Consider the following 21,445-nt stretch of genomic DNA (forward strand, 5'->3'; position numbering starts at 1 on the left):
TTCCCGAGATAAGGCTTTGTTCTTCTTGCTTTGAAAAGCTAGGATATTGTTATATAATTTAATAATCTAAGAGTGCGAGGCCTGAGTAATATTGTGTCTGATTATGCATCACAAGATTGAGGGATAGCGTCTCTTCGTACTTGTTCAATATCACTAGCTTTCCTCATTCGGACAGGTTCGCAATTTTCATGTCTATTGTGGCAAAACAACGTCTGCATGATGTCATATAGGAGTATATGTAACAGGCTGCGTGGCCTAATGGATAAGGCGTCTGACTTCGAATCAGAAGATTGAGGGTTCGAGTCCCTTCGTGGTCGTTTAATTTCATAAAGGCAGTTAATTTAGACTTGTTTGCGATTTCCTGAAATAAGTCTTTGTTCTTGTTGCTTTGAAATGCTAGGATATTGTTATGCAACTTCAATGATCTAAGAATGCGAGACCCGTGAAATATTGTGTCTGATTCTGCATCACAAGATTGAGGGATAGCGTCTCTTCGTACTTGTTCAATATCACTAGCTTTCCTCATTCGGACCGGTTCACAATTTTGAATGGAGTATATAAAGTAAAAGGCTGCGTGGCCTAATGGATAAGGCGTCTGACTTCGAATCAGAAGATTGAGGGTTCGAGTCCCTTCGTTGTCATTTAACTTCATAAACGCAGTTAATTTAGACTTGTTTGCAATTTCCTGAAATAAGTCTTTGTTCTTGTTGCTTTGAAATGCTAGGATATTGTTATGCAACTTCAATGATCTAAGAATGCGAGACCCGTGAAATATTGTGTCTGATTCTGCATCACAAGATTGAGGGATAGCGTCTCTTCGTACTTGTTCAATATCACTAGCATTCCTCATTCGGAACGGTTCACAATTTTGAAGGAGTATGTTAAGAAAAAGACTGCGTGGCCTAATGGATAAGGCGTCTGACTTCGAATCAGAAGATTGAGGGTTCGAGTCCCTTCGTGGTCGTTTAATGTCATAAACGCAGTTAATTTAGACTTGTTTGCAATTTCCTGAAATAAGGCTTTGTTCTTGTTGCTTTGAAATGCTAGGATATTGTTATGCAACTTCAATGATCTAAGAATGCGAGACCCGTGAAATATTGTGTCTGATTCTGCATCACAAGATTGAGGGATAGCGTCTCTTCATTCTTGTTCAATATCACTAGCTTTCCTCATTCGGACCGGTTCACAATTTTGAAGGAGTATATTAAGAAGGAGTATATTAAGAAACAGGCTGCGTGGCCTAATGGATAAGGCGTCTGACGTCGAATCAGAAGATTGAGGGTTCGAGTCCCTTCGTGGTCTTTTAATTTCATAAACGCAGTTAATTTAGACTTGTTTGCAATTTCCTGAAATAAGTCTTTGTTCTTGTTGCTTTGAAATGCTAGGATATTGTTATGCAACTTCAATGTTCTAAGAATGCGAGACCCGTGAAATATTGTGTCTGATTCTGCATCACAAGATTGAGGGATAGCGTCTCTTCATACTTGTTCAATATCACTAGCTTTCCTCATTCGGACCGGTTCACAAATTTGATGTCTATTGTTGCAAAACAACGTCTGAATGATGTCATATAGGATTATGTGGAGTAGAGTGTGTCGCATAATGGATAAGGTGTTTGACTTCAAATCAGAAGATTGAGGGTTTGACCCTCCTCATTGTTGTTCAATTTCATTAGCTCAGCAATTTTGGACATGTTCGCAATTTCCCGAGATAAGGCTTTGTTCTTCTTGCTTTGAAAAGCTAGGACATTGTTATACAATTTAATAATCTAAGAGTGCGAGGCCTGAGTAATATTGTGTCTGATTATGCATCACAAGATTGAGGGATAGCGTCTCTTCGTACTTGTTCAATATCACTAGCTTTCCTGATTCGGACAGGTTCGCAATTTTCATGTCTATTGTGGCAAAACAACGTCTGCATGATGTCATAATGGAGTGTATGTAACAGGCTGCGTGGCCTAATGGATAAGTCGTCTGAATTCAAATCAGAAGATTGAGGGTTCGAGTCACTTCGTGGTCGTTTAATGTCATAAACGCAGTTAATTTAGACTTGTTTGCAATTTCCTGAAATAAGTCTTTGTTCTTGTTGCTTTGAAATGCTAGGATATTGTTATGCAACTTCAATGATCTAAGATTGCGAGACCCGTGAAATATTGTGTCTGATTCTGCATCACAAGATTGAGGCATAGCGTCTCTTCGTACTTGTTCAATATCACTAGCTTTCCTCATTCGGACCGGTTCACAATTTTGAAGGAGTATATTAAGTAACAGGCTGCGTGGCCTAATGGATAAGGCGTCTGACTTCGAATCAGAAGATTGAGGGTTCGAGTCCCTTCGTGGTCGTTTAATTTCATAAACGCAGTTAATTTAGACTTGTTTGCAATTTCCTGAAATAAGTCTTTGTTCTTGTTGCTTTGAAATGCTAGGATATTGTTATGCAACTTCAATGATCTAAGAATGCGAGACCCGTGAAATATTGTGTCTGATTCTGCATCACAAGATTGAGGGATAGCGTCTCTTCATACTTGTTCAATATCACTAGCTTTCCTCATTCGGACCGGTTCACAAATTTGATGTCTATTGTTGCAAAACAACGTCTGAATGATGTCATATAGGATTATGTGGAGTAGAGTGTGTCGCATAATGGATAAGGTGTTTGACTTCAAATCAGAAGATTGAGGGTTTGACTCTCCTCATTGTTGTTTAATTTCATTAGCTCAGCAATTTTGGACATGTTCGCAATTTCCCGAGATAAGTCTTTGTTCTTCTTGCTTTGAAAAGCTAGGACATTGTTATACAATTTAATAATCTAAGAGTGCGAGGCCTGAGTAATATTGTGTCTGATAATGCATCACAAGATTGAGGGATAGCGTCTCTTCGTACTTGTTCAATATCACTAGCTTTCCTCATTCGGACAGGTTCGCAATTTTCATGTCTATTGTGGCAAAACAACGTCTGCATGATGTCATATAGGAGTATATGTAACAGGCTGCGTGGACTAATGGATAAGGCGTCTGACTTCGAATCAGAAGTTTGAGGGTTCGAGTCCCTTCGTTGTTGTTTAATTTCATAAACGCAGTTAATTTAGACTTGTTTGCAATTTCCTGAAATAAGTCTTTGTTCTTGTTGCTTTGAAATGCTAGGATATTGTTATGCAACTTCAATGATCTAAGAATGCGAGACCCGTGAAATATTGTGTCTGATTCTGCATCACAAGATTGAGGGATAGCGTCTCTTCATACTTGTTCAATATCACTAGCTTTCCTCATTCGGACCGGTTCACAAATTTGATGTATATTGTTGCAAAACAACGTATGAATGATGTCATATAGGATTATGTGGAGTAGAGTGTGTCGCATAATGGATAAGGTGTTTGACTTCAAATCAGAAGATTGAGGCTTTGACTCTCCTCATTGTTGTTTAATTTCATTAGCTCAGCAATTTTGGACATGTTCGCAATTTCCCGAGATAAGGCTTTGTTCTTCTTGCTTTGAAAAGCTAGGACATTGTTATACAATTTAATAATCTAAGAGTGCGAGGCCTGAGTAATATTGTGTCTGATTATGCATCACAAGATTGAGGGATAGCGTCTCTTCGTACTTGTTCAATATCACTAGCTTTCCTCATTCGGACAGGGTCGCAATTTTCATGTCTATTGTGGCAAAACAACGTCTGCATGATGTCATATAGGAGTATATGTAACAGGCTGCGTGGCCTAATGGATAAGGCGTCTGACTTCGAATCAGAAGATTGAGGGTTCGAGTCCCTTCGTGGTTGTTTAATTTCATAAACGCAGTTAATTTAGACTTGTTTGCAATTTCCTGAAATAAGTCTTTGTTCTTGTTGCTTTGAAATGCTAGGATATTGTTATGCAACTTCAATGATCTAAGAATGCGAGACCCGTGAAATATTGTGTCTGATTCTGCATCACAAGATTGAGGGATAGCGTCTCTTCGTACTTGTTCAATATCACTAGCTTTCCTCATTTGGACCGGTTCACAATTTTGAAGGAGTATATTAAAAAACAGGATGCGTGGCCTAATGGATAAGGCGTCTGACTTCGAATCAAAAGATTGAGAGTTCGAGTCCCTTCGTGGTCGTTTTATTTCATAAACGCAGTTAATTTAGACTTGTTTGCAATTTCCTGAAATAAGTCTTTGTTCTTGTTGCTTTGAAATGCTAGGATATTGTTATGCAACTTCAATGATCTAAGAATGCGAGACCCGTGAAATATTGTGTCTGATTCTGCATCACAAGATTGAGGAATAGCGTCTCTTCATACTTGTTCATTATCACTAGCTTTCCTCATTCGGACCGGTTCACAAATTTGATGTCTATTGTTGCAAAACAACGTCTGAATGATGTCATATAGGATTATGTGGAGTAGAGTGTGTCGCATAATGGATAAGGTGTTTGACTTCAAATTAGAAGATTGAGGGTTTGACTCTCCTCATTGTTGTTTAATTTCATTAGCTCAGCAATTTTGGACATGTTCGCAATTTCCCGAGATAAGGCTTTGTTCTTCTTGCTTTGAAAAGCTAGGATATTGTTATATAATTTAATAATCTAAGAGTGCGAGGCCTGAGTAATATTGTGTCTGATTATGCATCACAAGATTGAGGGATAGCGTCTCTTCGTACTTGTTCAATATCACTAGCTTTCCTCATTCGGACAGGTTCGCAATTTTCATGTCTGTTGTGGCAAAACAACGTCTGCATGATGTCATATAGGAGTATATGTAACAGGCTGCGTGGCCTAATGGATAAGGCGTCTGACTTCGAATCAGAAGATTGAGGGTTCGAGTCCCTTCGTGGTCGTTTAATTTCATAAAGGCAGTTAATTTAGACTTGTTTGCGATTTCCTGAAATAAGTCTTTGTTCTTGTTGCTTTGAAATGCTAGGATATTGTTATGCAACTTCAATGATCTAAGAATGCGAGACCCGTGAAATATTGTGTCTGATTCTGCATCACAAGATTGAGGGATAGCGTCTCTTCGTACTTGTTCAATATCACTAGCTTTCCTCATTCGGACCGGTTCACAATTTTGAATGGAGTATATAAAGTAAAATGCTGCGTGGCCTAATGGATAAGGCGTCTGACTTCGAATCAGAAGATTGAGGGTTCGAGTCCCTTCGTTGTCATTTAACTTCATAAACGCAGTTAATTTAGACTTGTTTGCAATTTCCTGAAATAATTCTTTGTTCTTGTTGCTTTGAAATGCTAGGATATTGTTATGCAACTTCAATGATCTAAGAATGCGAGACCCGTGAAATATTGTGTCTGATTCTGCATCACAAGATTGAGGGATAGCGTCTCTTCGTACTTGTTCAATATCACTAGCATTCCTCATTCGGAACGGTTCACAATTTTGAAGGAGTATATTAAGAAAAAGACTGCGTGGCCTAATGGATAAGGCGTCTGACTTCGAATCAGAAGATTGAGGGTTCGAGTCCCTTCGTGGTCGTTTAATGTCATAAACGCAGTTAATTTAGACTTGTTTGCAATTTCCTGAAATAAGTCTTTGTTCTTGTTGCTTTGAAATGCTAGGATATTGTTATGCAACTTCAATGATCTAAGAATGCGAGACCCGTGAAATATTGTGTCTGATTCTGCATCACAAGATTGAGGGATAGCGTCTCTTCGTACTTGTTCAATATCACTAGCTTTCCTCATTTGGACCGGTTCACAATTTTGAAGGAGTATATTAAAAAACAGGATGCGTGGCCTAATGGATAAGGCGTCTGACTTCGTATCAAAAGATTGAGAGTTCGAGTCCCTTCGTGGTCGTTTTATTTCATAAACGCAGTTAATTTAGACTTGTTTGCAATTTCCTGAAATAAGTCTTTGTTCTTGTTGCTTTGAAATGCTAGGATATTGTTATGCAACTTCAATGATCTAAGAATGCGAGACCCGTGAAATATTGTGTCTGATTCTGCATCACAAGATTGAGGAATAGCGTCTCTTCATACTTGTTCATTATCACTAGCTTTCCTCATTCGGACCGGTTCACAAATTTGATGTCTATTGTTGCAAAACAACGTCTGAATGATGTCATATAGGATTATGTGGAGTAGAGTGTGTCGCATAATGGATAAGGTGTTTGACTTCAAATTAGAAGATTGAGGGTTTGACTCTCCTCATTGTTGTTTAATTTCATTAGCTCAGCAATTTTGGACATGTTCGCAATTTCCCGAGATAAGGCTTTGTTCTTCTTGCTTTGAAAAGCTAGGATATTGTTATATAATTTAATAATCTAAGAGTGCGAGGCCTGAGTAATATTGTGTCTGATTATGCATCACAAGATTGAGGGATAGCGTCTCTTCGTACTTGTTCAATATCACTAGCTTTCCTCATTCGGACAGGTTCGCAATTTTCATGTCTATTGTGGCAAAACAACGTCTGCATGATGTCATATAGGAGTATATGTAACAGGCTGCGTGGCCTAATGGATAAGGCGTCTGACTTCGAATCAGAAGATTGAGGGTTCGAGTCCCTTCGTGGTCGTTTAATTTCATAAAGGCAGTTAATTTAGACTTGTTTGCGATTTCCTGAAATAAGTCTTTGTTCTTGTTGCTTTGAAATGCTAGGATATTGTTATGCAACTTCAATGATCTAAGAATGCGAGACCCGTGAAATATTGTGTCTGATTCTGCATCACAAGATTGAGGGATAGCGTCTCTTCGTACTTGTTCAATATCACTAGCTTTCCTCATTCCGACCGGTTCACAATTTTGAATGGAGTATATAAAGTAAAAGGCTGCGTGGCCTAATGGATAAGGCGTCTGACTTCGAATCGGAAGATTGAGGGTTCGAGTCCCTTCGTTGTCATTTAACTTCATAAACGCAGTTAATTTAGACTTGTTTGCAATTTCCTGAAATAATTCTTTGTTCTTGTTGCTTTGAAATGCTAGGATATTGTTATGCAACTTCAATGATCTAAGAATGCGAGACCCGTGAAATATTGTGTCTGATTCTGCATCACAAGATTGAGGGATAGCGTCTCTTCGTACTTGTTCAATATCACTAGCATTCCTCATTCGGAACGGTTCACAATTTTGAAGGAGTATATTAAGAAAAAGACTGCGTGGCCTAATGGATAAGGCGTCTGACTTCGAATCAGAAGATTGAGGGTTCGAGTCCCTTCGTGGTCGTTTAATGTCATAAACGCAGTTAATTTAGACTTGTTTGCAATTTCCTGAAATAAGTCTTTGTTCTTGTTGCTTTGAAATGCTAGGATATTGTTATGCAACTTCAATGATCTAAGAATGCGAGACCCGTGAAATATTGTGTCTGATTCTGCATCACAAGATTGAGGGATAGCGTCTCTTCATACTTGTTCAATATCACTAGCTTTCCTCATTCGGACCGGTTCACAATTTTGAAGGAGTATATTAAGAAGGAGTATATTAAGAAACAGGCTGCGTGGCCTAATGGATAAGGCGTCTGACTTCGAATAAGAAGATTGAGGGTTCGAGTCCCTTCATGGTCGTTTAATTTCATAAACGCAGTTAATTTAGACTTGTTTGCAATGTCCTGAAATAAGTCTTTGTTCTTGTTGCTTTGAAATGCTAGGATATTGTTGTGCAACTTCAATGATCTAAGAATGCGAGACCCGTGAAAAATTTTGTCTGATTCTGCATCACAAGATTGAGGGATAGCGTCTCTTCGTACTTGTTCAATATCACTAGCTTTCCTCATTCGGACCGGTTCACAATTTTGAAGGAGTATATTAAGAAACAGGATCCGTGGCCTAATGGATAAGGCGTCTGACTTCGAATCAGAAGATTGAGGGTTCGAGTCCCTTCGTGGTCGTTTAATTTCATAAACGCAGTTAATTTAGACTTGTTTGCAATTTCCTGAAACAAGTCTTTGTTCTTGTTGCTTTGAAATGCTAGGATATTGTTATGCAACTTCAATGATCTAAGAATGCGAGACCCGTGAAATATTGTGTCTGATTCTGCATCACAAGATTAAGGGATAGCGTCTCTTCACACTTGTTCAATATCACTAGCTTTCCTCATTCGGACCGGTTCACAATTTTGAAGGAGTATATTAAGAAACAGGATGCGTGGCCTAATGGATAAGGCGTCTGACTTCGAATCAGAAGATTGAGCGTTCGAGACCCTTCGTGGTCGTTTAGTTTCATAAACGCAGTTAATTTAGACTTGTTTGCAATTTCCTGAAATAAGTCTTTGTTCTTCTTGCTTTGAAACGCTAGGATATTGTTATGCAACTTCAATGATCTAAGAATGCGAGACCCGTGAAATATTGTGTCTGATTCTGCATCACAAGATTGAGGGATAGCGTCTCTTCATACTTGTTCAATATCACTAGCTTTCCTCATTCGGACCGGTTCACAAATTTGATGTCTATTGTTGCAAAACAACGTCTGAATGATGTCATATAGGATTATGTGGAGTAGAGTGTGTCGCATAATGGATAAGGTGTTTGACTTCAAATCAGAAGATTGAGGGTTTGACTCTCCTCATTGTTGTTTAATTTCATTAGCTCAGCAATTTTGGACATGTTCGCAATTTCCCGAGATAAGGCTTTGTTCTTCTTGCTTTGAAAAGCTAGGACATTGTTATATAATTTAATAATCTAAGAGTGCGAGGCCTGAGTAATATTGTGTCTGATTATGCATCACAAGATTGAGGGATAGCGTCTCTTCGTACTTGTTCAATATCACTAAATTTCCTCATTCGGACAGGTTCGCAATTTTCATGTCTATTGTGGCAAAACAACATCTGCATGATGTCATATAGGAGTATATGTAACAGGCTGCGTGGCCTAATGGATAAGGCGTCTGACTTCGAATCAGAAGATTGAGGGTTCGAGTCCCTTCGTGGTCGTTTAATGTCATAAACGCAGTTAATTTAGACTTGTTTGCAATTTCCTGAAATAAGTCTTTGTTCTTGTTGCTTTGAAATGCTAGGATATTGTTATGCAACCTCAATGATCTAAGAATGCGAGACCCGTGAAATATTGTGTCTGATTCTGCATCACAAGATTGAGGGATAGCGTCTCTTCATACTTGTTCAATATCACTAGCTTTCCTCATTCGGACCGGTTCACAATTTTGAAGGAGTATATTAAGAAGGAGTATATTAAGAAACAGGCTGCGTGGCCTAATGGATAAGGCGTCTGACTTCGAATCAGAAGATTGAGGGTTCGAGTCCCTTCATGGTCGTTTAATTTCATAAACGCAGTTAATTTAGACTTGTTTGCAATGTCCTGAAATAAGTCTTTGTTCTTGTTGCTTTGAAATGCTAGGATATTGTTATGCAACTTCAATGATCTAAGAATGCGAGACCCGTGAAATAATGTGTCTGATTCTGCATCACAAGGTTGAGGGATAGCGTCTCTTCATACTTGTTCAAAATCTCTAGCTTTCCTCATTCGGACCGGTTCACAAATTTGATGTCTATTGTTGCAAAATAACGTCTGAATGATGTCATGTAGGATTATGTGGAGTAGAGTGTGTCGCATAATGGATAAGGTGTTTGACTTCAAATCAGAAGATTGAGGGTTTGACTCTCCTCATTGTTGTTTAATTTCATTAGCTCAGCAATTTTGGACATGTTCGCAATTTACCGAGATAAGTCTTTGTTCTTCTTGCTTTGAAAATCTAGGACATTGTTATACAATTTAATAATCTAAGAGTGCGAGGCCTGAGTAATATTGTGTCTGATAATGCATCACAAGATTGAGGGATAGCGACTCTTCGTACTTGTTCAATATCACTAGCTTTCCTCATTCGGACAGGTTCGCAATTTTCATGTCTATTGTGGCAAAACAACGTCTGCATGATGTCATATAGGTGTATATGTAAAAGGCTGCGTGGTCGAACGGATAAGGCGTCTGACTTCGAATCAGAAGATTGAGGGTTCGAGTCCATTCGTGGTCGTTTAATTTCATAAACGCAGTTAATTTAGACTTGTTTGCAATTTCCTGAAATAAGTCTTTGTTCTTGTTGCTTTGAAATGCTAGGATATTGTTATGCAACTTCAATGATCTAAGAATGCGAGACCCGTGAAATATTGTGTCTGATTCTGCATCACAAGATTGAGGGATAGCGTCTCTTCATACTTGTTCAATATCACTAGCTTTCCTCATTCGGACCGGTTCACAATTTTGAAGGAGTATATTAAGAAACAGGCTGCGTGGCCTAATGGAAAAGGCGTCTGACTTCGAATCAGAAGATTGAGGGTTCGAGTCCCTTCATGGTCTTTTAATTTCATAAACGCAGTTAATTTAGACTTGTTTGCAATGTCCTGAAATAAGTCTTTGTTCTTGTTGCTTTGAAATGCTAGGATATTGTTATGCAACTTCAATGATCTAAGAATGCGAGACCCGTGAAATAATGTGTCTGATTCTGCATCACAAGGTTGAGGGATAGCGTCTCTTCATACTTGTTCAATATCTCTAGCTTTCCTCATTCGGACCGGTTCACAAATTTGATGTCTATTGTTGCAAAACAACGTCTGAATGATGTCATGTAGGATTATGTGGAGTAGAGTGTGTCGCATAATGGATAAGGTGTTTGACTTCAAATCAGAAGATTGAGGGTTTGACTCTCCTCATTGTTGTTTAATTTCATTAGCTCAGCAATTTTGGACATGTTCGCAATTTCCCGAGATAAGTCTTTGTTCTTCTTGCTTTGAAAATCTAGGACATTGTTATACAATTTAATAATCTAAGAGTGCGAGGCCTGAGTAATATTGTGTCTGATAATGCATCACAAGATTGAGGGATAGCGACTCTTCGTACTTGTTCAATATCACTAGCTTTCCTCATTCGGACAGGTTCGCAATTTTCATGTCTATTGTGGCAAAACAACGTCTGCATGATGTCATATAGGACTATATTTAACAGGCTGCGTGGCCTAATGGATAAGGCGTCTGACTTCGAATCATAAGTTTGAGGGTTCGAGTCCCTTCGTTGTCTTTTAATTTCATAAAAGCAGTTAATTTAGACTTGTTTGCAATTTCCTGAAATAAGTCTTTGTTCTTGTTGCTTTGAAATGCTAGGATATTGTTATGCAACTTCAATGATCTAAGAATGCGAGACCCGTGAAATATTGTGTCTGATTCTGCATCACAAGATTGAGGGATAGCGTCTCTTCGTACTTGTTCAATGTCACTAGCTTTCCTCATTCGGACCGGTTCACAATTTTGAAGGAGTATATTAAGAAACAGGCTGCGTGGCCTATTGGATAAGGCGTCTGACTTCGAATCATAAGTTTGAGGGTTCGAGTCCCTTTGTGGTCGTTTAATTTCATAAACGCAGTAAATTTAGACTTGTTTGCATTTTCCTGAAATAAGTCTTTGTTCTTGTTGCTTTGAAATGCTAGGATATTGTTATGCAACTTCAATGATCTAAGAATGCGAGACCCGTGAAATATTGTGTCTGATTCTGCATCACAAGATTGAGGGATAGCGTCTCTTCATACTTGTTCAATATCACTAGCTTTCCTCATTCGGACCGGTTCACAAATTTGATGTCTATTGTTGCAAAACAACGTCTGAATGATGTCATATAGGATTATGTGGAGTAGAGTGTGTCGCATAATGGATAAGGTGTTTGACTTCAAATCAGAAGATTGAGGGTTTGACTCTCCTCATTGTTGTTTAATTTCATTAGCTCAGCAATTTTGGACATGTTCGCAATTTCCCGAGATAAGGCTTTGTTCTTCTTGCTTTGAAAAGCTAGGACATTGTTATATAATTTAATAATCTAAGAGTGCGAGGCCTGAGTAATATTGTGTCTGATTATGCATAACAAGATTGAGGGATAGCGTCTCTTCGTACTTGTTCAATATCACTAAATTTCCTCATTCGGACAGGTTCGCAATTTTCATGTCTATTGTGGCAAAACAACATCTGCATGATGTCATATAGGAGTATATGTAACAGGCTGCGTGGCCTAATGGATAAGGCGTCTGACTTCGAATCAGAAGATTGAGGGTTCGAGTCCCTTCGTGGTCGTTTAATGTCATAAACGCAGTTAATTTAGACTTGTTTGCAATTTCCTGAAATAAGTCTTTGTTCTTGTTGCTTTGAAATGCTAGGATATTGTTATGCAACTTCAATGATCTAAGAATGCGAGACCCGTGAAATATTGTGTCTGATTCTGCATCACAAGATTGAGGGATAGCGTCTCTTCATACTTGTTCAATATCACTAGCTTTCCTCATTCGGACCGGTTCACAATTTTGAAGGAGTATATTAAGAAACAGGCTGCGTGGCCTAATGGAAAAGGCGTCTGACTTCGAATCAGAAGATTGAGGGTTCGAGTCCCTTCATGGTCTTTTAATTTCATAAACGCAGTTAATTTAGACTTGTTTGCAATGTCCTGAAATAAGTCTTTGTTCTTGTTGCTTTGAAATGCTAGGATATTGTTATGCAACTTCAATGATCTAAGAATGCGAGACCCGTGAAATAATGTGTCTGATTCTGCATCACAAGGTTGAGGGATAGCGTCTCTTCATACTTGTTCAATATCTCTAGCTTTCCTCATTCGGACCGGTTCACAAATTTGATGTCTATTGTTGCAAAACAACGTCTGAATGATGTCATGTAGGATTATGTGGAGTAGAGTGTGTCGCATAATGGATAAGGTGTTTGACTTCAAATCAGAAGATTGAGGGTTTGACTCTCCTCATTGTTGTTTAATTTCATTAGCTCAGCAATTTTGGACATGTTCGCAATTTCCCGAGATAAGTCTTTGTTCTTCTTGCTTTGAAAATCTAGGACATTGTTATACAATTTAATAATCTAAGAGTGCGAGGCCTGAGTAATATTGTGTCTGATAATGCATCACAAGATTGAGGGATAGCGACTCTTCGTACTTGTTCAATATCACTAGCTTTCCTCATTCGGACAGGTTCGCAATTTTCATGTCTATTGTGGCAAAACAACGTCTGCATGATGTCATATAGGACTATATTTAACAGGCTGCGTGGCCTAATGGATAAGGCGTCTGACTTCGAATCATAAGTTTGAGGGTTCGAGTCCCTTCGTTGTCTTTTAATTTCATAAAAGCAGTTAATTTAGACTTGTTTGCAATTTCCTGAAATAAGTCTTTGTTCTTGTTGCTTTGAAATGCTAGGATATTGTTATGCAACTTCAATGATCTAAGAATGCGAGACCCGTGAAATATTGTGTCTGATTCTGCATCACAAGATTGAGGGATAGCGTCTCTTCGTACTTGTTCAATGTCACTAGCTTTCCTCATTCGGACCGGTTCACAATTTTGAAGGAGTATATTAAGAAACAGGCTGCGTGGCCTATTGGATAAGGCGTCTGACTTCGAATCATAAGTTTGAGGGTTCGAGTCCCTTTGTGGTCGTTTAATTTCATAAACGCAGTAAATTTAGACTTGTTTGCATTTTCCTGAAATAAGTCTTTGTTCTTGTTGCTTTGAAATGCTAGGATATTGTTATGCAACTTCAATGATCTAAGAATGCGAGACCCGTGAAATATTGTGTCTGATTCTGCATCACAAGATTGAGGGATAGCGTCTCTTCATACTTGTTCAATATCACTAGCTTTCCTCATTCGGACCGGTTCACAAATTTGATGTCTATTGTTGCAAAACAACGTCTGAATGATGTCATATAGGATTATGTGGAGTAGAGTGTGTCGCATAATGGATAAGGTGTTTGACTTCAAATCAGAAGATTGAGGGTTTGACTCTCCTCATTGTTGTTTAATTTCATTAGCTCAGCAATTTTGGACATGTTCGCAATTTCCCGAGATAAGGCTTTGTTCTTCTTGCTTTGAAAAGCTAGGACATTGTTATATAATTTAATAATCTAAGAGTGCGAGGCCTGAGTAATATTGTGTCTGATTATGCATAACAAGATTGAGGGATAGCGTCTCTTCGTACTTGTTCAATATCACTAAATTTCCTCATTCGGACAGGTTCGCAATTTTCATGTCTATTGTGGCAAAACAACATCTGCATGATGTCATATAGGAGTATATGTAACAGGCTGCGTGGCCTAATGGATAAGGCGTCTGACTTCGAATCAGAAGATTGAGGGTTCGAGTCCCTTCGTGGTCGTTTAATGTCATAAACGCAGTTAATTTAGACTTGTTTGCAATTTCCTGAAATAAGTCTTTGTTCTTGTTGCTTTGAAATGCTAGGATATTGTTATGCAACTTCAATGATCTAAGAATGCGAGACCCGTGAAATATTGTGTCTGATTCTGCATCACAAGATTGAGGGATAGCGTCTCTTCATACTTGTTCAATATCACTAGCTTTCCTCATTCGGACCGGTTCACAATTTTGAAGGAGTATATTAAGAAGGAGTATATTAAGAAACAGGCTGCGTGGCCTAATGGATAAGGCGTCTGACTTCGAATCAGAAGATTGAGGGTTCGAGTCCCTTCATGGTCGTTTAATTTCATAAACGCAGTTAATTTAGACTTGTTTGCAATGTCCTGAAATAAGTCTTTGTTCTTGTTGCTTTGAAATGCTAGGATATTGTTATGCAACTTCAATGATCTAAGAATGCGAGACCCGTGAAATAATGTGTCTGATTCTGCATCACAAGGTTGAGGCATAGCGTCTCTTCATACTTGTTCAATATCTCTAGCTTTCCTCATTCGGACCGGTTCACAAATTTGATGTCTATTGTTGCAAAACAACGTCTGAATGATGTCATGTAGGATTATGTGGAGTAGAGTGTGTCGCATAATGGATAAGGTGTTTGACTTCAAATCAGAAGATTGAGGGTTTGACTCTCCTCATTGTTGTTTAATTTCATTAGCTCAGCAATTTTGGACATGTTCGCAATTTCCCGAGATAAGTCTTTGTTCTTCTTGCTTTGAAAATCTAGGACATTGTTATACAATTTAATAATCTAAGAGTGCGAGGCCTGAGTAATATTGTGTCTGATAATGCATCACAAGATTGAGGGATAGCGACTCTTCGTACTTGTTCAATATCACTAGCTTTCCTCATTCGGACAGGTTCGCAATTTTCATGTCTATTGTGGCAAAACAACGTCTGCATGATGTCATATAGGAGTATATTTAACAGGCTGCGTGGCCTAATGGATAAGGCGTCTGACTTCGAATCATAAGTTTGAGGGTTCGAGTCCCTTCGTTGTCTTTTAATTTCATAAAAGCAGTTAATTTAGACTTGTTTGCAATTTCCTGAAATAAGTCTTTGTTCTTGTTGCTTTGAAATGCTAGGATATTGTTATGCAACTTCAATGATCTAAGAATGCGAGACCCGTGAAATATTGTGTCTGATTCTGCATCACAAGATTGAGGGATAGCGTCTCTTCGTACTTGTTCAATGTCACTAGCTTTCCTCATTCGGACCGGTTCACAATTTTGAAGGAGTATATTAAGAAACAGGCTGCGTGGCCTATTGGATAAGGCGTCTGACTTCGAATCATAAGTTTGAGGGTTCGAGTCCCTTTGTGGTCGTTTACTTTCATAAACGCAGTAAATTTAGACTTGTTTGCAATTTCCTGAAATAAGTCTTTGTTCTTGTTGCTTTGAAATGCTAGGATATTGTTATGCAACTTCAATGATCTAAGAATGCGAGACCCGTGAAATATTGTGTCTGATTCTGCATCACAAGATTGAGGGATAGCGTCTCTTCATACTTGTTCAATATCACTAGCTTTCCTCATTCGGACCGGTTCACAAATTTGATGTCTATTGTTGCAAAACAACGTCTGAATGATGTCATATAGGATTATGTGGAGTAGAGTGTGTCGCATAATGGATAAGGTGTTTGACTTCAAATCAGAAGATTGAGGGTTTGACTCTCCTCATTGTTGTTTAATTTCATTAGCTCAGCAATTTTGGACATGTTCGCAATTTCCCGAGATAAGGCTTTGTTCTTCTTGCTTTGAAAAGCTAGGACATTGTTATACAATTTAATAATCTAAGAGTGCGAGGCCTGAGTAATATTGTGTCTGATAATGCATCACAAGATTGAGGGATAGCGTCTCTTCGTACTTGTTCAATATCACTAGCTTTCCTCATTCGGACAGGTTCGCAATTTTCATGTCTATTGTGGCAAAACAACGTCTGCATGATGTCATATAGGAGTATACGTAACAGGCTGCGTGGCCTAATGGATAAGGCGTCTGACTTCGAATCAGAAGATTGAGGGTTCGAGTCCCTTCGTGGTCGTTTAATTTCATAAACGCAGTTAATTTAGACTTGTTTGCAATGTCCTGAAATAAGTCTTTGTTCTTGTTGCTTTCGAAATGCTAGGATATTGTTATGCAACTTCAATGATCTAAGAATGCGAGACCTGTGAAATATTGTGTCTGATTCTGCATCACAAGATTGAGGGATAGCGTCTCTTCATACTTGTTCAATATCACTAGCTTTCCTCATTCGGACCGGTTCACAATTTTGAAGGAGTATATTAAGAAGCAGAATGCGTGGCCTAATGGATAAGGCGTCTGACTTTGAATCATAAGATTGAGGGTTCGAGTCCTTTTGTGGTCGTTTAATTTCATAAACGCAGTAACTTTAGACTTGTTTGCAATTTCCTGAAATAAGTCTTTGTTCTTGTTGCTTTGAAATGCTAGGATATTGTTATGCAACTTCAATGATCTAAGAATGCGAGACCCGTGAAATATTGTGTCTGATTCTGCATCACAAGATTGAGGGATAGCGTCTCTTCATACTTGTTCAATATCACTAGCTTTCCTCATTCGGACCGGTTCACAAATTTGATGTCTATTGTTGCAAAACAACGTCTGAATGATGTCATATAGGATTATGTGGAGTAGAGTGTGTCGCATAATGGATAAGGTGTTTGACTTCAAATCAGAAGATTGAGGGTTTGACTCTCCTCATTGTTGTTTAATTTCATTAGCTCAGCAATTTTGGACATGTTCGCAATTTCCCGAGATAAGTCTTTGTTCTTCTTGCTTTGAAAAGCTAGGACATTGTTATACAATTTAATAATCTAAGAGTGCGAGGCCTGAGTAATATTGTGTCTGATAATGCATCACAAGATTGAGGGATAGCGTCTCTTCGTACTTGTTCAATATCACTAGCTTTCCTCATTCGGACAGGTTCGCAATTTTCATGTCTATTGTGGCAAAACAACGTCTGCATGATGTCATATAGGAGTATACGTAACAGGCTGCGTGGCCTAATGGATAAGCCGTCTGACTTCGAATCAGAAGATTGAGGGTTCGAGTCCCTTCGTGGTCGTTTAATTTCATAAACGCAGTTAATTTAGACTTGTTTGCAATGTCCTGAAATAAGTCTTTGTTCTTGTTGCTTTCGAAATGCTAGGATATTGTTATGCAACTTCAATGATCTAAGAATGCGAGACCTGTGAAATATTGTGTCTGATTCTGCATCACAAGATTGAGGGATAGCGTCTCTTCATGCTTGTTCAATATCACTGGCTTTCCTCATTCGGACCGGTTCACAATTTTGAAGGAGTATATTAAGAAGCAGGCTGCGTGGCCTAATGGATAAGGCGTCTGACTTTGAATCATAAGATTGAGGGTTCGAGTCCCTTTGTGGTCGTTTAATTTCATAAACGCAGTAACTTTAGACTTGTTTGCAATTTCCTGAAATAAGTCTTTGTTCTTGTTGCTTTGAAATGCTAGGATATTGTTATGCAACTTCAATGATCTAAGAATGCGAGACCCGTGAAATATTGTGTCTGATTCTGCATCACAAGATTGAGGGATAGCGTCTCTTCATACTTGTTCAATATCACTAGCTTTCCTCATTCGGACCGGTTCACAAATTTGATGTCTATTGTTGCAAAACAACGTCTGAATGATGTCACATAGGATTATGTGGAGTAGAGTGTGTCGCATAATGGATAAGGTGTTTGACTTCAAATCAGAAGATTGAGGGTTTGACTCTCCTCATTGTTGTTTCATTTCATTAGCTCAGCAATTTTGGACATGTTCGCAATTTCCCGAGATAAGTCTTTGTTCTTCTTGCTTTGAAAAGCTAGGACATTGTTATACAATTTAATAATCTAAGAGTGCGAGGCCTGAGTAATATTGTGTCTGATAATGCATCACAAGATTGAGGGATAGCGTCTCTTCGTACTTGTTCAATATCACTAGCTTTCCTCATTCGGACAGGTTCGCAATTTTCATGTCTATTGTGGCAAAACAACGTCTGCATGATGTCATATAGGAGTATATGTAACAGGCTGCGTGGTATAATGGATAAGGTGTCTGACTTCGAATCAGAAGGTTGAGGGTTCGAGTCCCTTCGTGGTCATTTAATAAACGCAGTTAATTTAGACTTGTTTGCAATTTCCTGAAATAAGTCTTTGTTCTTGTTGCTTTGAAATGCTAGGATATTGTTATGCAACTTCAATGATCTAAGAATGCGAGACCCGTGAAATATTCTGTCTGATTCTGCATCACAAGATTGAGGGATAGCGTCTCTTCATACTTGTTCAATATCACTAGCTTTCCTCATTCGGACCGGTTCAAGATTTTGAAGGAGTATATTAAGAAGCAGGCTGCGTGGCCTAATGGATAAGGCGTCTGACTTCGAATCAGAAGATTGAGGGTTCGAGTCACTTCGTGGTCGTTTAATTTCATAAACGCAGTTAATTTAGACTTGTTTGCAATGTCCTGAAATAAGTCTTTGTTCTTGTTGCTTTGAAAAGCTAGGACATTGTTATACAATTTAATAATCTAAGAGTGCGAGGCCTGAGTAATATTGTGTCTGATTGTGCATCACAAGATTGAGGGATAGCGTCTCTTCGTACTTGTTCAATATCACTAGCTTTCCTCATTCGGACAGGTTCGCAATTTTCATGTCTATTGTGGCAAAACAACGTCTGCATGATGTCATATAGGAGTATATGTAACAGGCTGGGTGTCCTAATGGATAAGGCGTCTGACTTCGAATCAGAAGATTGAGGGTTCGAGTCCATTCCGTGGTCTTTTAATTTCATAAACGCAGTTAATTTAGACTTGTTTGCAATTTCCTGAAATAAGTCTTTGTTCTTGTTGCTTTGAAATGCTAGGATATTGTTATGCAACTTCAATGATCTAAGAATGCGAGACCCGTGAAATATTGTGTCTGATTCTGCATCACAAGATTGAGGGATAGCGTCTCTTCATACTTGTTCAATATCACTAGCTTTCCTCATTCGGACCGGTTCACAAATTTGATGTCTATTGTTGCAAAACAACGTCTGAATGATGTCATATAGGATTATGTGGAGTAGAGTGTGTCGCATAATGGATAAGGTGTTTGACTTCAAATCAGAAAATTGAGGGTTTGACTCTCCTCATTGTTGTTTAATTTCATTAGCTCAGCAATTTTGGACATGTTCGCAATTTCCCGAGATAAGGCTTTGTTCTTCTTGCTTTGAAAAGCTAGGACAATGTTATATAATTTAATAATCTAAGAGTGCGAGGCCTGAGTAATATTGTGTCTGATTATGCATCACAAGATTGAGGGAAAGCGTCTCTTCGTACTTGTTCAATATCACTAGCTTTCCTCATTCGGACAGGTTCGCAATTTTCATGTCTATTGTGGCAAAACAACGTCTGCATGATGTCATATAGGAGTATATGTAACAGGCTGCGTGGACTAATGGATAAGGCGTCTGACTTCGAATCAGAAGTTTGGGGGTTCGAGTCCCTTCGTTGTCGTTTAATTTCATAAACGCAGTTAATTTAGACTTGTTTGCAATTTCCTGAAATAAGTCTTTGTTCTTGTTGCTTTGAAATGCTAGGATATTGTTATGCAACTTCAATGATCTAAGAATGCGAGACCCGTGAAATATTGTGTCTGATTCTGCATCACAAGATTGAGGGATAGCGTCTCTTCATACTTGTTCAATATCACTAGCTTTCCTCATTCGGACCGGTTCACAATTTTGAAGGAGTATATTAAGAAGGAGTATATTAAGAAACAGGCTGCGTGGCCTAATGGATAAGGCGTCTGACTTCGAATCAGAAGATTGAGGGTTCGAGTCCCTTCATGGTCGTTTAATTTCATAAACGCAGTTCATTTAGACTTGTTTGCAATGTCCTGAAATAAGTCTTTGTTCTTGTTGCTTTGAAATGCTAGGATATTGTTATGCAACTTCAATGATCTAAGAATGCGAGACCCGTGAAATATTATGTCTGATTCTGCATCACAAGATTGAGGGATAGCGTCTCTTCGTACTTGTTCAATATCACTAGCTTTCCTCATTCGGACCGGTTCACAAATTTGATGTCTATTGTTGCAAAACAACGTCTGAATTATGTCATATAGGATTATGTGGAGTAGAGTGTGTCGCATAATGGATAAGGTGTTTGACTTCAAATCAGAAAATTGAGGGTTTGACTCTCCTCATTGTTGTTTAATTTCATTAGCTCAGCAATTTTGGACATGTTCGCAATTTCCCGAGATAAGGCTTTGTTCTTCTTGCTTTGAAAAGCTAGGACATTGTTATACAATTTAATAATCTAAGAGTGCGAGGCCTGAGTAATATTGTGTCTGATTATGCATCACAAGATTGAGGGATAGCGTCTCTTCGTACTTGTTCAATATCACTAGCTTTCCTCATTCGGACAGGTTCGCAATTTTCATGTCTATTGTGGCAAAACAACGTCTGCATGATGTCATATAGGAGTGTTTGTAGCAGGCTGCGTGGCCTAATGGATAAGGCGTCTGACTTCGAATCAGAAGATTGAGGGTTCGAGTCCCTTCGTGGTCGTTTAATTTCATAAACGCAGTTCATTTAGACTTGTTTGCAATTTCCTGAAATAACTCTTTGTTCTTGTTGCTTTGAAATGCTAGGATATTGTTATGCAACTTCAATGATCTAAGAATGCGAGACCCGTGAAATATTGTGTCTGATTCTGCATCACAAGATTGAGGGATAGCGTCTCTTCATACTTGTTCAATATCACTAGCTTTACTCATTCGGACCGGTTCACAAATTTGATGTCTATTGTTGCAAAACAACGTCTGAATGATGTCATATAGGATTATGTGGAGTAGAGTGTGTCGCATAATGGATAAGGTGTTTGACTTCAAATCAGAAGATTGAGGGTTTTACTCTCCTCGTTGTTGTTTAATTTCATTAGCTCAGCAATTTTGGACATGTTCGCAATTTCCCGAGATAAGGCTTTGTTCTTCTTGCTTTGAAAAGCTAGGACATTGTTATACAATTTAATAATCTAAGAGTGCGAGGCCTGAGTAATATTGTGTCTGATTCTGCATCACAAGATTGAGGGATAGCGTCTCTTCGTACTTGTTCAATATCACTAGCTTTCCTCATTCGGACCGGTTCACAATTTTGAAGGAGAAAATTAAGAGACATGCTGCGTGGCCTAATGGATAAGGCGTCTGACTTCGAATCAGAAGATTGAAGGTTCAAGTCCCTTCGTGGTCGTTTACTTTCATAAACGCAGTTAATTTAGACTTGTTTGCAATTTCCTGAAATAAGTCTTTGTTCTTGTTGCTT

At 38.6% G+C, this 21,445-nt stretch overlaps 28 non-coding genes across 28 annotated transcripts; all 28 read left to right on the plus strand.

The window, feature by feature from the left end:
• Positions 1 to 244: 244 nt before the first annotated feature.
• trnar-ucg (transfer RNA arginine (anticodon UCG)) lies at positions 245 to 317 on the plus strand. The gene has a single exon. It is a non-coding gene; the product is annotated as a tRNA-Arg (tRNA).
• Positions 318 to 568: 251 nt separating this feature from the next.
• On the plus strand, positions 569 to 641 carry trnar-ucg (transfer RNA arginine (anticodon UCG)). Its single transcript has one exon. It is a non-coding gene; the product is annotated as a tRNA-Arg (tRNA).
• A 250-nt stretch (positions 642 to 891) lies between these two features.
• On the plus strand, positions 892 to 964 carry trnar-ucg (transfer RNA arginine (anticodon UCG)). The gene has a single exon. It is a non-coding gene; the product is annotated as a tRNA-Arg (tRNA).
• A 265-nt stretch (positions 965 to 1,229) lies between these two features.
• On the plus strand, positions 1,230 to 1,302 carry trnar-ucg (transfer RNA arginine (anticodon UCG)). Its single transcript has one exon. It is a non-coding gene; the product is annotated as a tRNA-Arg (tRNA).
• A 967-nt stretch (positions 1,303 to 2,269) lies between these two features.
• trnar-ucg (transfer RNA arginine (anticodon UCG)) lies at positions 2,270 to 2,342 on the plus strand. Its single transcript has one exon. It is a non-coding gene; the product is annotated as a tRNA-Arg (tRNA).
• Positions 2,343 to 3,703: 1,361 nt separating this feature from the next.
• trnar-ucg (transfer RNA arginine (anticodon UCG)) lies at positions 3,704 to 3,776 on the plus strand. Its single transcript has one exon. It is a non-coding gene; the product is annotated as a tRNA-Arg (tRNA).
• A 967-nt stretch (positions 3,777 to 4,743) lies between these two features.
• On the plus strand, positions 4,744 to 4,816 carry trnar-ucg (transfer RNA arginine (anticodon UCG)). The gene has a single exon. It is a non-coding gene; the product is annotated as a tRNA-Arg (tRNA).
• Positions 4,817 to 5,390: 574 nt separating this feature from the next.
• On the plus strand, positions 5,391 to 5,463 carry trnar-ucg (transfer RNA arginine (anticodon UCG)). Its single transcript has one exon. It is a non-coding gene; the product is annotated as a tRNA-Arg (tRNA).
• Positions 5,464 to 6,430: 967 nt separating this feature from the next.
• trnar-ucg (transfer RNA arginine (anticodon UCG)) lies at positions 6,431 to 6,503 on the plus strand. Its single transcript has one exon. It is a non-coding gene; the product is annotated as a tRNA-Arg (tRNA).
• Positions 6,504 to 6,754: 251 nt separating this feature from the next.
• trnar-ucg (transfer RNA arginine (anticodon UCG)) lies at positions 6,755 to 6,827 on the plus strand. Its single transcript has one exon. It is a non-coding gene; the product is annotated as a tRNA-Arg (tRNA).
• Positions 6,828 to 7,077: 250 nt separating this feature from the next.
• trnar-ucg (transfer RNA arginine (anticodon UCG)) lies at positions 7,078 to 7,150 on the plus strand. The gene has a single exon. It is a non-coding gene; the product is annotated as a tRNA-Arg (tRNA).
• A 1,628-nt stretch (positions 7,151 to 8,778) lies between these two features.
• trnar-ucg (transfer RNA arginine (anticodon UCG)) lies at positions 8,779 to 8,851 on the plus strand. Its single transcript has one exon. It is a non-coding gene; the product is annotated as a tRNA-Arg (tRNA).
• A 265-nt stretch (positions 8,852 to 9,116) lies between these two features.
• Positions 9,117 to 9,189, plus strand: trnar-ucg (transfer RNA arginine (anticodon UCG)). Its single transcript has one exon. It is a non-coding gene; the product is annotated as a tRNA-Arg (tRNA).
• Positions 9,190 to 10,156: 967 nt separating this feature from the next.
• On the plus strand, positions 10,157 to 10,229 carry trnar-ucg (transfer RNA arginine (anticodon UCG)). The gene has a single exon. It is a non-coding gene; the product is annotated as a tRNA-Arg (tRNA).
• Positions 10,230 to 10,873: 644 nt separating this feature from the next.
• Positions 10,874 to 10,946, plus strand: trnar-ucg (transfer RNA arginine (anticodon UCG)). The gene has a single exon. It is a non-coding gene; the product is annotated as a tRNA-Arg (tRNA).
• A 967-nt stretch (positions 10,947 to 11,913) lies between these two features.
• On the plus strand, positions 11,914 to 11,986 carry trnar-ucg (transfer RNA arginine (anticodon UCG)). Its single transcript has one exon. It is a non-coding gene; the product is annotated as a tRNA-Arg (tRNA).
• Positions 11,987 to 12,236: 250 nt separating this feature from the next.
• On the plus strand, positions 12,237 to 12,309 carry trnar-ucg (transfer RNA arginine (anticodon UCG)). The gene has a single exon. It is a non-coding gene; the product is annotated as a tRNA-Arg (tRNA).
• Positions 12,310 to 12,953: 644 nt separating this feature from the next.
• Positions 12,954 to 13,026, plus strand: trnar-ucg (transfer RNA arginine (anticodon UCG)). Its single transcript has one exon. It is a non-coding gene; the product is annotated as a tRNA-Arg (tRNA).
• Positions 13,027 to 13,993: 967 nt separating this feature from the next.
• Positions 13,994 to 14,066, plus strand: trnar-ucg (transfer RNA arginine (anticodon UCG)). The gene has a single exon. It is a non-coding gene; the product is annotated as a tRNA-Arg (tRNA).
• Positions 14,067 to 14,331: 265 nt separating this feature from the next.
• trnar-ucg (transfer RNA arginine (anticodon UCG)) lies at positions 14,332 to 14,404 on the plus strand. Its single transcript has one exon. It is a non-coding gene; the product is annotated as a tRNA-Arg (tRNA).
• Positions 14,405 to 15,048: 644 nt separating this feature from the next.
• trnar-ucg (transfer RNA arginine (anticodon UCG)) lies at positions 15,049 to 15,121 on the plus strand. The gene has a single exon. It is a non-coding gene; the product is annotated as a tRNA-Arg (tRNA).
• A 967-nt stretch (positions 15,122 to 16,088) lies between these two features.
• Positions 16,089 to 16,161, plus strand: trnar-ucg (transfer RNA arginine (anticodon UCG)). The gene has a single exon. It is a non-coding gene; the product is annotated as a tRNA-Arg (tRNA).
• A 968-nt stretch (positions 16,162 to 17,129) lies between these two features.
• Positions 17,130 to 17,202, plus strand: trnar-ucg (transfer RNA arginine (anticodon UCG)). The gene has a single exon. It is a non-coding gene; the product is annotated as a tRNA-Arg (tRNA).
• Positions 17,203 to 17,453: 251 nt separating this feature from the next.
• Positions 17,454 to 17,526, plus strand: trnaq-uug (transfer RNA glutamine (anticodon UUG)). Its single transcript has one exon. It is a non-coding gene; the product is annotated as a tRNA-Gln (tRNA).
• Positions 17,527 to 18,170: 644 nt separating this feature from the next.
• trnar-ucg (transfer RNA arginine (anticodon UCG)) lies at positions 18,171 to 18,243 on the plus strand. The gene has a single exon. It is a non-coding gene; the product is annotated as a tRNA-Arg (tRNA).
• Positions 18,244 to 18,488: 245 nt separating this feature from the next.
• trnar-ucg (transfer RNA arginine (anticodon UCG)) lies at positions 18,489 to 18,561 on the plus strand. Its single transcript has one exon. It is a non-coding gene; the product is annotated as a tRNA-Arg (tRNA).
• Positions 18,562 to 19,902: 1,341 nt separating this feature from the next.
• On the plus strand, positions 19,903 to 19,975 carry trnar-ucg (transfer RNA arginine (anticodon UCG)). The gene has a single exon. It is a non-coding gene; the product is annotated as a tRNA-Arg (tRNA).
• Positions 19,976 to 20,619: 644 nt separating this feature from the next.
• On the plus strand, positions 20,620 to 20,692 carry trnar-ucg (transfer RNA arginine (anticodon UCG)). Its single transcript has one exon. It is a non-coding gene; the product is annotated as a tRNA-Arg (tRNA).
• The last annotated feature ends 753 nt before the right edge of the window (positions 20,693 to 21,445 follow it).

The sequence above is a fragment of the Salvelinus fontinalis genome, chromosome 15 (genome assembly GCF_029448725.1).
Source record: "Salvelinus fontinalis isolate EN_2023a chromosome 15, ASM2944872v1, whole genome shotgun sequence".
In the NCBI taxonomy this organism is placed as follows: Eukaryota; Metazoa; Chordata; class Actinopteri; order Salmoniformes; family Salmonidae; genus Salvelinus; species Salvelinus fontinalis.